This window comes from Leopardus geoffroyi, chromosome B4 (genome assembly GCF_018350155.1).
Source record: "Leopardus geoffroyi isolate Oge1 chromosome B4, O.geoffroyi_Oge1_pat1.0, whole genome shotgun sequence".
Taxonomy (NCBI): Eukaryota; Metazoa; Chordata; class Mammalia; order Carnivora; family Felidae; genus Leopardus; species Leopardus geoffroyi.
Genome location: NC_059341.1, coordinates 96,412,591 through 96,428,432, shown reverse-complemented (window position 1 = coordinate 96,428,432; position 15,842 = coordinate 96,412,591).

Here is a 15,842-nt window from a genome sequence, read left to right as displayed (position 1 = left end):
TCTTTAGTCATTGTTCTCTCATATTTTAAAAATTATATCTTTTTCCTTTACTTGTATGTGATGTTAACTTTTTCCACCAACTTTCTATTGAAAATTTATTTTGGCTTTTAGACTGTTATTTTCCAAGAACGCTTTCTTTCTCATCATTCCTTTTTAATATTTTCTTTATTTATTACTAAAATTTCCTTAATATCTTTGATGGCATTAGTTAAAATTTCTCTTGATTGGATCTGAATTATTTTTGTTTCCTCTGGGGTCAGTTCTGTTTGTTCAGCTTGATCCTCCTCTTTGGTGTTACTGGTCTTCCTCAAATGTCTGATATCTTGGTTTACTATACATATTTGTGCATGAAGAATGAGGTTGATTCATATAGGTACATGCTTTCTTATTCACCTGACAACCAGCCTGTGTCCTGAATGACAGTTGGCTGTGTTATGTGTAATGTGGACAACTTATTGGCTGCTAGATCTCACTCTAGGTTATACAGGCTTGGGACAGGAAGGCAGAATTTTTCCTCCTCCAACCTCGCACAAGACTTGCCAAAACAATGAAGGCCCTACTATGTGGCTCCAGTCCCTTACTTGGAAGCCTTAATTCCTTCAATGCAGATAGCTCGTTTTATTCGCAGCATCATTTTCTGCTTTCACTTGGGTGCATATGACCCTGCTGCACATGAAGGAGGGGGAATGTCAGCCAATGCAGGTATTCAGTCAACAGATCTTCAGCCAATCGCCCTGTTTTCTCTCCTTCTTTCTTCTTACTCTCACTGTTTATTCTTACTTCTGCTTTCTGTTTATCTGCTGCCTAGATTGGGAGAGGGCTGGCAGAGCTCAACAATTTTTTCCACTCCACTGTTGTCTTCTCTTGTGGATCCCAGGGTTGTAATGACCAATATTCTTTAGCATACTTTTAGTGTCAGTTAAATGAGGTGGTCATTAGGTTACCTTTTATCTTGGTTCAAATGACAGGCCTAGTCAATTCTCATTCTCTACTTATACCTGGAGAAGATAGCTTTAATGTCTCATGACAACCAGATGGGAATGTAGACAGGCACATCTACTGACAAACTAATTGATGAAGCATCCAGCTGAAAAATTCTTAAATGGCCTGCTTTTTATGTTTCAAACATTACCTGAGGAAACTTGACACATAGACCTTCAACCTGAGTCAGAGAGAGGTCTGGAGTCACCTAGAGGCACAGGGAAGGAACAATTTGTTTCAGTGAGTGCATGTGTTACATTTTTATAACAGCCTTCTAAAATGACCCTCTCCATGATGTACATAAGCCTTTATGAACAAAATACAAATGTTTGCCAAATGATATTTTTAGGAAGCATTTAGTGAATGCCAGAATGCCTACAGGACACTGAGGGGAGAATAACAAATGCTGCATTTTATTGATGTCAGCAATAACTTGTAAACCTCAGACTTGACTTCACACCCAGAGATTGCTTCACTGCCCAGAATGAAAAGCCATTTTCAAGGGAACTCCTGGCATCACTTTTAAGAGCACTTTGTGCCTGGCCATACCACTAGGCTTCGTGCAAAGGGCAGAGGAATAGCAGCTGGTGAGTACATAAGCCTCTCACTTCTGCAGGTCTGAGTCCATAACTTAGCCTTGCTTTGGCCACAAGAAAACATTTCCTTGGTTCATTCTCTCTCTGCTCAGCCTCATTAGAAAACCACCACACCATTTGGCTCAGTTTGCTCCAACTGGCAGTGTCTGTTGAAGAAGGGGCCAAGGATTGAGTAAACATGGTCCGGTGAGGTGTGCTGGCTCTTCTGAGTGGAATTCTGCCCGCCACCTGCCTGGGCTTGAGTTTTCTTCAGGCCAAACTCTATTAATCCTTCTCTGTCGTGAACACTACATCCATGTCAAACTTCTGTTTTATCTTAAAACTAATTCATTAGGCATTTGCTCTTCTTAAATTGGAATTGGTAAAAGTTTAAAACATGAGGCTGATTGGTAAGAACTGACTGGTAAAACTATTGATTGGGATGGGATTCTTTTTTTTTTTAAGTTTACTTATTTATTCAGAGAGAAAGAGAGAGAGCAGGGGAGGAGCAGAGAGGGAGGGAGGGAGAGAGAGAGAGAGAGAGAGAGAGAGAGAGAGAGAATCCCAAGCAGGCTCCATGCTGTCAGTGCAGAACCTCATGAGGGGCTCAATCCCACAAAATGTGAGATCATGACCTGAACCAAGATCAAGAGTTGGACGCTCAACTGACTGAGCCACCCAGGTGTCCTGGGGTTTTATTTTTGAAAACATTATATCTTCATCTCACCAGGGTATTCATGGACTCCCTAGTGTGTTACTGTAATTTGTGTGTGTGTGTGTGTGTGTGTGTGTGTGTGTGTGTGTGGACTGGAAGTAAGATGTGGGTGTTTAAGGTTTTCCATCTGAGACTTTAAAAATATTAGGAAAAGTACAAGTCTTTTGAAATAGCTTTAAGGGCAAAAAGGGTTATTAGTTCAATAGGATGGAGAGATAGTGACAATTCTGCCCTTCTTGCACCATGAATCCTAAGGAACTTCTGGATCCAATAACAATATGAATCCAGCAAAGTTTTAGATTCGAGTAGAAAGTTCCCAAATGGGCTTTTCTGTTGCTCCATGTCAGAGCCCCTCTTAAGTCCAAAATGGTCCTCACTTTCTGTCCTCTTGTGGTCACCATCAGCCACACCATCCTCTTCCTCTTGCCTCTGCCCACCATGGCTACTCCTCTCGGGCTCTTTTAGTTTTAAAAGGATCTTCAAATTAGCTTCAAACCTCCAAATGCTTTAGAGGAATTTAAAATCTTTTTTTGAAAATAGTGTAGTATGCTGTGCATCATGAAGTGGTCATGAAGTCAGACCAAGGAACCATTGATGAGGAAACCTTTATAAATTTTGGGAAAAAATTAATTTCAGCATTTAAAAGTAATACAACCTGATTGTTCCTTGACAGACAGGTTTTTAAGGTGAGGCGTAAAAGACCTGTCATTCACTGTACTGCTCCAATTCTGTCTTTTGAAAAGGAGAGTGGAAATATTTAAGAAGCCAAGATCGAAGAGGAAAAAAACCCCACACACTGTAACTTAAAGGGTACAGAATCTCTGAGGTTATATTCTGTGATCTACTAGAAGCAAAGAAGTGAAGATATAAGGTGTGTTTCTACTAGAAATCTAAAAAATTAAAGGGCTTTTGGAGAGGCTTGGTCTCTGAATGACATTTTCAAATTCTCATAGCAGAGTAGAGGGGAGACTGGATGCAGGGGAGCAGTCACAGTTGACCTTAAATCTCACTTCTTTCCTTGAAACTTTTGTCATCAGGGAGCCCCCAGGAATTGTCATGCCTCCTTTTTTTGAATTTAGATCTCTACTTCACACTTACGAAAAAAAATATTTTTTTTAGACGTTTATTTATTTATTTTTTCTTTCTTTTTTTTTTTTTTCAACGTTTATTTATTTTTGGGACAGAGAGAGACAGAGCATGAACAGGGGAGGGGCAGAGAGAGAGGGAGACACAGAATCGGAAACAGGCTCCAGGCTCTGAGCCATCAGCCCAGAGCCCGACGCGGGGCTCGAACTCACGGACCGCGAGATCGTGACCTGGCTGAAGTCGGACGCTTAACCGACTGCGCCACCCAGGCGCCCCTAAATGTTTATTTATTTTTGAGACAGAGAGAGACAGAGCATGAACGGGGGAGGGTCAGAGAGAGAGAGAGAGGGAGACACAGAATCCGAAACAGGCTCCAGGCTCTGAGCTGTCAGCACAGACCCCGACGCAGGGCTTGAACTCACAAACTGTGAGATCATGACCTGAGCCGAAGTCGGACGCTCAACCGACTGAGCCACCCAGGCGCCCCACGAAAAAAATATTTATTGAACACCATCTATTTACCAGCAATGGTCTAAGTGTTGGAGATACAGTGATAAACAATGTGGATATGGTGTCAACTTACAAGGAGCTTACATGCTGGTGGAAGAGACAGCCCGTGTGTTCTGAGTTTCACCCTACAGGCCACCTTTTAGTGAATGCTGTTAGAAGCGATGAGATGCCTGGATCTGAGATGAAAGACAGTTTATTACTCATAGTAACAACAGTCATAGTAGTTGCCAGAGAGCCAGCATTTATGTGCAAGTTCTCCAAGCCCCCATTCCCACAGGGGGAATGTGAAGAGAGTCAGATGATACCTGCCTATGCAGGAGAGGAATGCTCCTGTTTAGTTTAGGAGCCTGAATCCATAATAACGAGCAGCAAGCTGGACTGCCCTTTGTTTTGGAGAGAGATATTATCATTTTTATGCTGGATAGTAAACATACCTGCCCTTTCCTCCAGAGAGAGACCTTACCTCTGGCTCTCAAGACTCTTCATTATACAAACATCCTGGAGAAGGTGGTCTGAAACAAAGAGCAGTCAGTGCCTCATTTGCAAGACATGCAGAAACAGGAGAGACCCGTGGAAAATTCTGTTCCATCAGTTCAAAGCAATGGCTTGATTTGTCAGATTAGAGACAGCTCTGCCTACAGGAGTGAGAAGTAATTTTTTTCACATGCTGCCTTCTGGGGCTTATGGATGTGACCACAATACTGAAAAGGGCATGTCTTTGGGTGGGATAGAGGAGAAACAAGGCTAAGCCAAGGAAATCTCTGATGTGACAATTCAGTTGGCAGCTCCTAGAAACCTTCGCAGTCCTATGACAACATGAAACATTAGCTATGCATCTCAGGGTCAGAAGTGTTGGGCTGCAGGTGGCAGCCAGGCCAGCTACCAGGGTGACCAGGCATCCACCTGGGGTGGGGGAGGGAGGGCTGAGCCACTTGGAGGAGACATGGGATCCAGTCATGGAATAATTGCATTAAAAAAAACCTCTGTTTTTGAAGTGAATTAGCCTAAATAAGTGTCTCATGTTGGCCAGGATTTATTTTATTTAAGCCTGATATACAGGAATTTAGAAGCAGCCATATGGATTTTCTTGAAGGTTGGTAAAAACAAAATGTGCTTCTATGCAGTCTGCCAAGTTTCAGCCTTAGTTAATTTTTATGGATGACTTTCAAACTCCTAAAAAACAAATGTATAATAGAAGTGCTGACGTAGAAACAGATTTAACTATAAAAACATGCAGTGGAAGCTGAAATATATATCATAGAATTTTTGCAGGACAAATTCGATAAAGGTGTATTTGGCATAATAATAAGTTTAAAGCAGTAATAAAATGTAGTAAAAATAAGAAATACCGATACTACTGGTGGGAAGAATGTATAAAGTGAATTGAAATGTCTCTTAATCAGAAACTCAAGGATATTTCCTGAAATGACTGTCTTTGAATTGGACCCCCTGACTGAATTCTTCCTTACTAATAGTGTTAACAGAATAGTAGCTGTATAGCTAATTTCCTAGGCTGCCTAGGAATAAAGCTATTGTGCATTTAATTGGTCTTACTTAAATTTAAATTTAAATTTAAATTTAAATTCCTCCTTTCTACACTCCCTGTGCCAAAGTTTGCCATAGATATGCTGGAGAAGAGTATTTGTGTTAAAAAAAAATCTTTTCTTTAAATTTACAAAGTGCTTTTGAATTTTTTTTAATGTTTGTTTATTTTTGAGACAGAGAGAGACAGAGCATGAACGGGGGAGGGTCAGAGAGAGAGGGAGACACAGAATCCGAAACAGGCTCCAAGCTCTGAGCTGTCAGCACAGAGCCCGACGCGGGGCTCGAACTCATGGACCGTGAGATCATGACCTGAGCCGAAGTCGGACGCTTAACCGACTGAGCCACCCAGGCACCCCAACAAAGTGCTTTTGTATAAATTATTGTTTGACCCCATTTAGTCCTAACAATTACACTTTGCATGGAGGAATTATACTTTTTGCAGCTGGAGAAACTAAGATAGTGAAACTTCAGTGACTGCCTACAGCTAGATAGCCAGTGAGAGCAGAGAACAATGGATTGTCAAAAAATAACACTGATTTGGTTCCTCCTGAAACAACCTAATTATTATGCAAACAACTTATTCACTTGGTGGGATGACAGTTTCTAGTTTAGAGTAACATGAGAATGGAAATATCTCCATTAAGAAAAGTAATAAAAATATGTAGACAAACCACCACCACCACCACAACACACACACACACACAGACACACACACACACACACACACACACACACACACACACACAGTATTGTCTGTGATTCAATTTTGAATTAGACCAGTTTTGCCAATGCTTCAGAATGAAGGAAGAATGAAAATTGAAGGAGAAAAGGATGCCAGGCAATGCCTGAGATTCTTTTTGGACGTAACCTTCTAGCTTGTGATAACCTCAGAAGTAGGGTCAGAACTGCTGCAAGGTTTAGGATTCAAATATTGACTTAATTTTAATTTGCACATTCTGTTTTGTTGAAAAATTCGGGAGGGAACCTTAAGAATTCATTTACTTAATAAATAGACTTTAAGAAAGCAAATGTTTTTAATAAGGAGATCAATTTTAACACGTAGGAGACATAAAATACATTAAAACCAATTTAATTCTAGCCCCTACAATTTTGAATTACTTCCCTTTCCAGTTTAAAATATAAGCAAACTTTAGGGCTGGTGTAGTACTAAATATAATGGCAACTGACATTTTCATGGCGAAGAAAGCTTCACTATCAAATGGGCATTAAATTCAGCAATAGCTTAACAAACAGAATTAGAAAACCATGTTTATTAACATAATCACAAAACTTTATTTATTTATTTATTTATTTATTTATTCAGTATTTATTTATTTATTAAATGTTTATTTTCAGAGAGAGAACATGCACATGCACGTGGGGGAGGAGCAGAAAGAAAGAGAGAGAGAGAATCCCAAGCAGGCTCCACATTGTCAGCCCAGAGCCCAACTCGGGCTCGATCTCATGAACTGTGAGATCATGACCTGAGATGAAATCAAGAGTTAGTTGCTTAAGCGACTGAGCCACTCAGGCACCTCAGAAGTTTTTAATCTTAGTCAAAGAAAGTTGCAGCCAAAAGGGATATAATGTAACTGTTATAACTCTTCTTATACACAGAGAATAATGACAGTCGTAAAACACAAAATAGTATGAGACCACAGAGATTCATTCAACATATGTTTCTATTTCTGAAAGTGACAAAATCCATCGTTTTATGTAATGGCTATGGTAAGCTTTTAAATGAAAGCTCCCACTCCCTACCACTTCCTTAACCCCTCCTCCATATACAGTTATAGATAAGTGTAAAAGGGATACTTTGCCTTCTCCTGAAAACTTGTTCTGGAAGAAAGTAGAAGGAAGTTGAAATTTAATAAGGCTTATGGGATTTTCCAAAGTTCAAAATACTATTGTGACTATTTGTGTGGTTCCCTGCCCCAAATACATGCCCTACCAGATATTTGAGTGCTTGAAAATTCACAATGGACTTATTACTTTGGGTTTTAAGATGTCTTTGGGTCATTGAGAATCTCTCTGGGAGTGATAACACCCAGTATGACACATACTGAGTGTCCAATGGATGTTTTTAAATGGAAGCTTTATTACATTCTTATGAGGATTAGTTCACAGCCAAGTGAGGTTAAATTAGGTCCTCAGTTAAGACAAGGAGAGCAAATAGAGAGTACTTCAGAGGCCCGGAGTGAGGGAAAGGAAAATGAAAAGAGAGCACACAAAAAACTTTGTTCAGTTTATAGATGCATTGAGGCTTTGTCTTTCCCATAAATAATTTGCCAGAACTTACTTTCTCTTCCTTTTATTCTTCCTCCTTTACTGATTTTTTTCCTTTCAGATCCTTTTTCTCCTTTCCTTTTTTCCCTCATCTGTCTACTCCCAAAACAGATTTTTTTTTAAATATGTGAAATTTACTGTCAAATTGGTTTCCATACAACACCCAGTACTCATCCCAACAGGTGCCCTCCTGGAGAGTGTTAGGCTAAGTGAAATAAGCCATACAGAGAAAGACAGATACCAAACAGATTTAAAAGTGTACTAAAACTTTTTTAGAATCACAGGTAGCATGAAGAATAAGTAATTGGTACAGATGATAAATTAGAATTATTTATTGGGCTATGCATCAAGTCAGAGATTTTTCTTAGGCCTTACTGCACTACTCTTCTTCAGGGTATTTGGGGACATTAAACATACTTGAAAATAGTGTGCATTTTACTCTGTGAATTCACAAATGAGCAGCGAACTTGCCTTACCTATTTTTTAGAAATCCCAATAGTTAGCATTAAATAAATCTTTATTGAATGGCAAAGGGTGTTGAGATCAGTACTTAATATCTGAAATAAAAACACAATGCTGAATTTATTTCTCATAATGAGGGAAGACTATGCCAATCACACACAGTGTCTCTGAAAAGAGTAGACTTCTGATCTTATGCAGGGTTCTTGAACACCATGAGGTTCAGGGATTGGCATACTTTGAGAAGCATAAGTGGGTTGACTTTATCCATTTCAGCGTGATTACTCAGATGAGATGGTTGTTGATTGGTTGGCATTCAGAGGCATGCTTCTTGAAACAAATCTGTTTCTCACTGGCTGACTTTCAGAAGTGAGGGACTGTTATTGACTGGTTAGCTTGTAAAAAAAGCATGTTAATTGAGGCAGAGTTGTCAGTGGTCAATCGAATAGATTTAAAAATGATCCTGATGGTTACTTGCTACTATGGCTAAGGAACAATCATTCTTTTCCCTAAGGTTGTGTGAACATTTTTATTCACACTCCCACATTTTGGTCCTTATCCAGATAAAGCTGCAGGAAGATTGCCAAAATATTCACTACTGTTGTTTATTCTCATGAAGATGAGATTTCATTTGATCAGCACGTTTTCATCCTGTTTTCATTTCTGAATCATTTGTTAAATCATCTGTTTGGATAGTGGCTATGCAGAATCATTCAAGAAAATGGACAACAAATATTGAATAACTGTGACACAGATGAGTGTAACCAGAAGTGTTATAAAAAGGGCCTAGATAACATTTTGGAACCATGACATAGATTTCTTAGGGCTGGTCAGGAAAACTAATTTCCTGTGTCTAATTAAGAGAATCAGGATGTACCTTTATTTTAGCTTACATATAGATTGTTCCATCTCATCCGTAGCATTAATCCAGGTATAACAGGAAGTAGAAACAATAGTGTAGAATCCCAGGTGACATAAACACACACACACACACACACACACACACACACACACACACACGTAAATAAAATCCAGGGCTATCGTATTGAGTTAAGGAATTAAATTGGTTAATTGTGCCCTTCTTGTCTGGGCTTATTTGTTACTACGGGAGTGAGGAAACACATATTTTTGGTGACTATATCAAATTGGCTAGCTATGGATGGAGTCCTTATCAGGTGATTAATTATTTATTCCCTCAATAATTATTTGCTATATATTTATTAAAAATATAATAGAGGTTAAATAGAGTGGTCTGATTTAAGAACAAAAAGAAAAATTATATAATATCAGGTATGATAAATATAATTATAGATGGTATTGAATTTAATAAAGGTTTTAAAATGTTATGTACAACTGTCTGGTTATAAATTAGAAAATTTTTTAAAAATCTGAGTGTAGTAGATGCACAACGTTACATTAGTTTCAAGAATACAGCTTAATGATTCAACGACACTATACATTATGCTATGCTTAAATTAGAAATTTTACTATATAATTTGTTAGATAATTTATCAAGCAAAATATAAATGCCAGACTTTGCCCCAGAAAAGATAGAAAATCTAAATAGACCAATTGTTCTAGAAGAAATTACAAATGTTATAAAAAGTTGTTACAGAACACTCAGTATTTTTAAATACATGAGATCCAGATGGTTTTACACTTGTGTTCTGGGTAACATTCAAAAAGAGGTAATTCACACATAATGCAATTATTCAAGATTATAGAGAAAGTACACACACCATTTGCAAAGCTAGCATAACATTAATTTCAAACTCAATACTGAAAGTATAAAAATTGTAGACCTAGACATATATAGGCAAATCAAATTTATCAGTGTATTCAAAGAATAATATATGAAGTAAGTTTTGTTCCAGGAATGCCAGGATAGTTCAACTAAAAAAGGCCAGCAACATAATTCATTTCATTATCAAATGAAAGAAGAAAAAAGCACCACCATTCTGTCAATACAGTCTAAAAAAAGAAAATTAAATAAAATTTAAAGTTAACTGTGTTCCTAATAAAAATGCTAAGAAAAATAGTGACAGAGAAAACTATCACAGCATTATAAAGACAATTTATCTAAAAGTTCAGTAGCGTGCCTCTTAGTAAAATATTAGTTATTCTCATTAAAAGTAAGACTAACACTAGGATAATCACAGTTTTTTCTCGTTATTAAATGCTATTTTGAATTTTCTAGATAAAGCAATGAGACAAGAAAACAAAATAAATAGCATAAATATAAAAAAAAGACAAATATCTTTATTTGCATGTAATCCAAGTGATTCTGCTAAAGGTGTTAGAATTGTATACAGTAGCTGGATATAAGATTAGCATAAAAACAGATCAGTTGCTCTTCTTTATTTAGTAATCAGAGTAGGGGGAATGCATTTAAAAGAAAGTTTCAGATTATGTGTGGACATAATGTTATTGAAGATTCCAAATAAATGAAGGGACATGCTCTGTTCCTGAACTGAAAGAGTATTATGAAAATATTAGTCCTTCAAAAATGAATATGTAAAATCAATTTATATTTGTTCAATCAGAATTTCCACATGTGTTTTTTAAGATTAGACAACACAATTTTAAAGTTTATCTGGAAGCATGTGTGTTGCAGAATTACCAATAATTCTAGGAACAATGTTAATGATGGGATCCTTGCATTACTGGATATCAAAACTTACCATAAAGTTACTATAATCTAACTTGTACTGTTTGGCCCAAGGATAGATGAGTAGAAGAGAACCAGAAAGAGAGCCCCTGTATATAGTAGAGCCTAATATATCATGAAGATGGCATTTCAATGAGGCGGCAAAACATGGTATATTTAATACGTGCTACTGGCAGAATTGACGATTTTGTTGAGAAACAGAAAGCTAAATGCTTATGTGGTGTCATACACAAACAAATTTTAGATATCTTAAAGGTTTAAGCTATAAATAAGTGAAAAAAAAGGAAAAAAGAAAATTAAGAAGGAACACCAGAGACCTTCATGAAATAAATATATGGAGGACTACAGAAAACAATTAAATTTATCTATATGTTGAACTGCATCGCAAAAAAGGTCAAATGACAAATTCAGATAAAATATTTCCTGTTTTTAAAAAAAATGTTTATTTTTTTTGAGAGACAGAGACAGAGGAGGGGGAAAGGTCAAAGAGAGAGGGGTAGAGAGAATCTCAAGCAGGCTCCACACTGTCAGGAGCCTTGAAAATATTGTCAATACTAATGACAAAAGGTTATTATTACAAACATTTAAAGTATTGCTAGACATTGGGGCACCTGTGTAGCTCAGCCGGTTAAGCATCAAATTCTTGATTTTGGCTCAGGTCATGATCTCAGGGTTCATGAGTTAAAGCCCTGCATTGACGCCAGTCAGAGTGGCCAAAATGAACAAATCAGGAGACTATAGATGCTGGCGAGGATGTGGAGAAACGGGAACCGTCTTGCACTGTTGGTGGGAATGCAAATTGGTGCAGCCACTCTGGGAAACAGTGTGGAGGTTCCTCAAAAAATTAAAAATAGACCTACCCTATGACCCAGCAATAGCACTGCTAGGAATTTACCCAAGGGATACAGGATTACTGATGCATAGGGGCACTTGTACCCCAATGTTTATAGCAGCACTCTCAACACTAGCCAAATTATGGAAAGAGCCTAAATGTCCATCAACTGATGAATGAATAAAGAAATTGTGGTTTATATACACGATGGAGTACTACATGGCAATGAGAAAGAACGAAATATGGCCCTTTGTAGCAACGTGGATGGAACTGGAGAGTGTGATGCTAAGTGAAATAAGCCATTCAGAGAAAGAGAGATACCATATGTTTTCACTCTTATGTGGATCCTGAGAAACTTAACAGAAACCCATGGGGGAGGGGAAGGAAAAAAGAAAAAGAGGTTAGAGTGGGAGAGAGCCAAAGCATAAGAGACTGTTAAAAACTGAGAACAAACTGAGGGTTGATGGGGGGTGGGAGGGAGGGGAGGGTGGGTGATGGGTATTGAGGAGGGCACCTTTTGGGATGAGCACTGGGTGTTGTATGGAAACCAATTTGACAATAAACTTCATATATTGAAAAAAAAATAAAAATGCACATTAGAAATGTTCAAACTAGATCTACAGACAGAAAGTTGCTTTAACTGGTAAGGGGGAAGTTAGGAGGAAATGAGGAGTAAGTGCCAAAGGGAAAGAGATTCTTTTTGGGATATGAAAATGTCCTAAAATTGATTCTCGTGATGAACACACACATCTGTGAATATATTAAAAGCCATTGAGTTGTATACTTTAAATAGATCAAGTACATGATATGTGAGTTATATCTTAATAAAGCTGTAATTAAAAATGTAAAAAAAAATAAAAAAAAAATGAAAAAAAAAATGAAAAAAAAAAAAAGCCCCGTGTTGAGCTCTGCACTGACAGCATGAAGCCTGTTTGGGACTCTCTCTCCCTCTCTCTCTTTCAAAAAGAAATAATTAAACATAGAAAAAAATAAAGTATTGTTAAATATTGATTAACAAAAAGACAAAACCTATTAGAAAAAGAATAATAAATTTAAATGTCCAATGAATATTTGAAAATATGATCAACTTCACTAGTACTCAAGAAAATATGTAATAAAGCAATAATGAAACATAATTTTTCACCCACCATTTTGGAAAACATTGAAAAGTTTCATAACATCAACACTCACATATACCTGGAATGAGCTCATTTAACCCTTCAGGAAAGTTATTGGCAGCAAGGATCTCTTTTGGAACTAGGTCTTAGAAGAATACTTGCACAAGTGCGTAAGAAAATATGTCTACAGATGTTTGTAGGGAAAACATCTGGAAGAAAAGTCTGAATGCCCATCAGTTTAGAGAAATATTTAAAAAAAAAATATATATATATATATATATTCAGCATTTCCAAGATACATTTTTTAAGTGAAATAAAACAAGTTGTGAGTAATATCTAATGAATAATCTGAATTTTTAAAAAAATGGAGTAAGCAAAAATCAATATATGGATATGCATGTTGGTATATGCCTTGATGATTATAGAAATAGGTGTGGGAGATTAAATACCACACAGGTTACGCTGGCAATTTCTTTTTTTTCTTTCTTTTTTTTTTTTTTTTAACATTTTACTCATTTTTTGAGAGACAGAGAGAGACAGAGTGCGAGCAGGGGCGGGGTAGAGAGAGAGAGGGGGGCAGAATGCAAAGCAGGCTCCAGGCTCTGAGCTGTCAGCACAGAGCCTGACACGGGGCTTGAACTCACAAACTGCAAGATCATGACCTGAGCCGAAGTCAGACGCTTAACCAACTGAACCATCCAGGGGCCCCTCACTGGCAATTTCTTGAGATAGGATTGGTTGGGGGTTAGAGGAGATTATTAACTTTTATTTTTCTACTTACTGTTTAATTTTTACAATAAGCATATACTACTTCAAACAATTATGATAGTAAAAAACAAAATAGATGTTTATCCATAGATCACGCAAAGCATTTTAAGATATTAAACCTCTAAGAAAATTAGGAGTTCTATGTAAAAGAATAAATGCTATAAGGGTGCCTGGGTGGCTCAGTTGGTTAAGGGTCCAACTTCGGCTCGGGTCATGATCTCGTGGTTTGTGGGTTCCAGCCCCACATCGGGCTCTGTGCTGACAGCTCAGAGCCTGGAGCCTGCTTCGGATTCTGTGTCTCCCTTCTCTCTGCCTCTCCCCTGCTCACACTCTGTCTCTCTCTCTCAAAAATAAACCTTAAAAAAAAAAAAAAGAATAAATACCATAAACCAAACACGTATACTAAACCAAGGGAACCAAGGGAAGGAAGAGAGATAATAAAAATCCTATGAATTTTTGGAGTTCCTGTAAACCATAGCAATACAATTATTACAACACTAGATAACTAATGCTACCAGATGTTAGTTATTATATCTTACATCTATATATTCATGGCCAACTTGAATTAATATAAAAAAAAAAAAAACAAGCGAGCAACAGGCAAACAAGTACCTTGAAGACAGACTTTTTGAGATGTATCTAATGGTAGGGATCTGGAATTATCAGTCCTGACTGTTCTTTTGGTTCTCATCCAGCTTTGCTGTCTGTATACAGATGTGGGATTAAAGTATTCTCTGAATCCCCAGAACTTGACCAAAATAATTATTACAAGAAATTAACAATGAGGAAATTTGTGACCCAGAAGGTTCCAACTTGCCAAAGTTGAGGTGAGTCAGTGGTGATGTTGAGATGTGCCCTGGACAATCATTTTAAATCGAATCCTCCTCCTCTGTCTTCTAAATTTTAGGTACTAAGATTGATCCTTATAAGATAATGCCTTTCGCCCCAGCCAACCATAAATAATGCTGTTTAAAATAAAAATGAACACATGTGATAAGACTGTACTTGTTTGATTTTTTTAAATACCTAAAGATTGTCTCATTATTCATAGTTTTGGTTTTCAGTTTGCTTTCTACAGCCAATGTATAAACTGACTAGATTAGCAGAGATTTAAATCTCAACAGATATCCTGTTCCTGTTTTTTCCTGCATTGACATTTTACAGGAGACAGACCCAGAGATAACAGAAATGCAATATAAATAACAATGTGGATGCTTATCTAAACTCTGTAAACATACATAGTTAATTCATTTAGATTCTGTACATAAGTTTAAAATGCACACACAAAACGTACATCATGAAGTTTAGGCTCCCTCAGGAAGACCCTGAGGGGTACCTGATTACTCTTATATTTCTGGAATAACCATTGATTTTCCCAGTAAGTGATCATTTAGAAGAAGAAAATTGTATATCGAGGGAATATATCTCTTAACATAATATATTTTTCGACTTATGTTCACAGTAAAGGCTCTCATGTGTCTATCCCATGATGTAAGTATATCAGGTCAACCACTGAAGGTTGAAAACTAGAATAAACTTACCATTTGTATGTATTTTGAGTTTGCTCCCATGTTAAAAAAAATACTTAGGAGCTTTGAAGAAATCACTTTAGATTCATTCCTACTGGAAATAATTGGAAACAGCTTTGCATGGAAACATTCGCTGATACTTGTTGCATGGACTAGAGTCTTGCTTGTTTTTCTATGGCCCATGAGTTAAGAGCGATCTTTGCATTTTTAAATGATTGAAAAAAAACACAATATTTTATGGCGCATGAAAATGATAAGAATTTCAGATTTAAATGTCCATAAATCACACAAACATTCCTTCATTTTTGCATTGTCTATGGCTATGTTCTTGCTACGTGCAATGGCAAAGTTGAGCATGATCACAGACACTATGTGTCCCCCAAAGTTTAAAGTATTTACTGTATGGCCCTTTACAGAATAAGTTTGCTGACTTTTGGATTAGAAAATCCCTGAAGGTATTTGCTGTGAGGAGTTTTTATGTAATGTTTCTTTTGTGGTAAGCTGTATGACATTAAGTAATTCATTCATTCATCCTTTTATTCTTTCACTCAATAAAAGCTTTTTTTGAATGTTGACACTGAACCAGCCTTAGAAATAGAGAGAAGTGTGGGACAAGTTCTTTGTCCTAGCGATTATATGAAATGATTGCATGTCAATAAGACAGTTGTCCAAATTTCTACAAATGAATGTCTTATTGGGAAGAGAACCATAGTAATTTTAGGTCTTCCAAATTCTTTCCTAAGAAGAGCTCAATCCCAAAATGTGGTGCA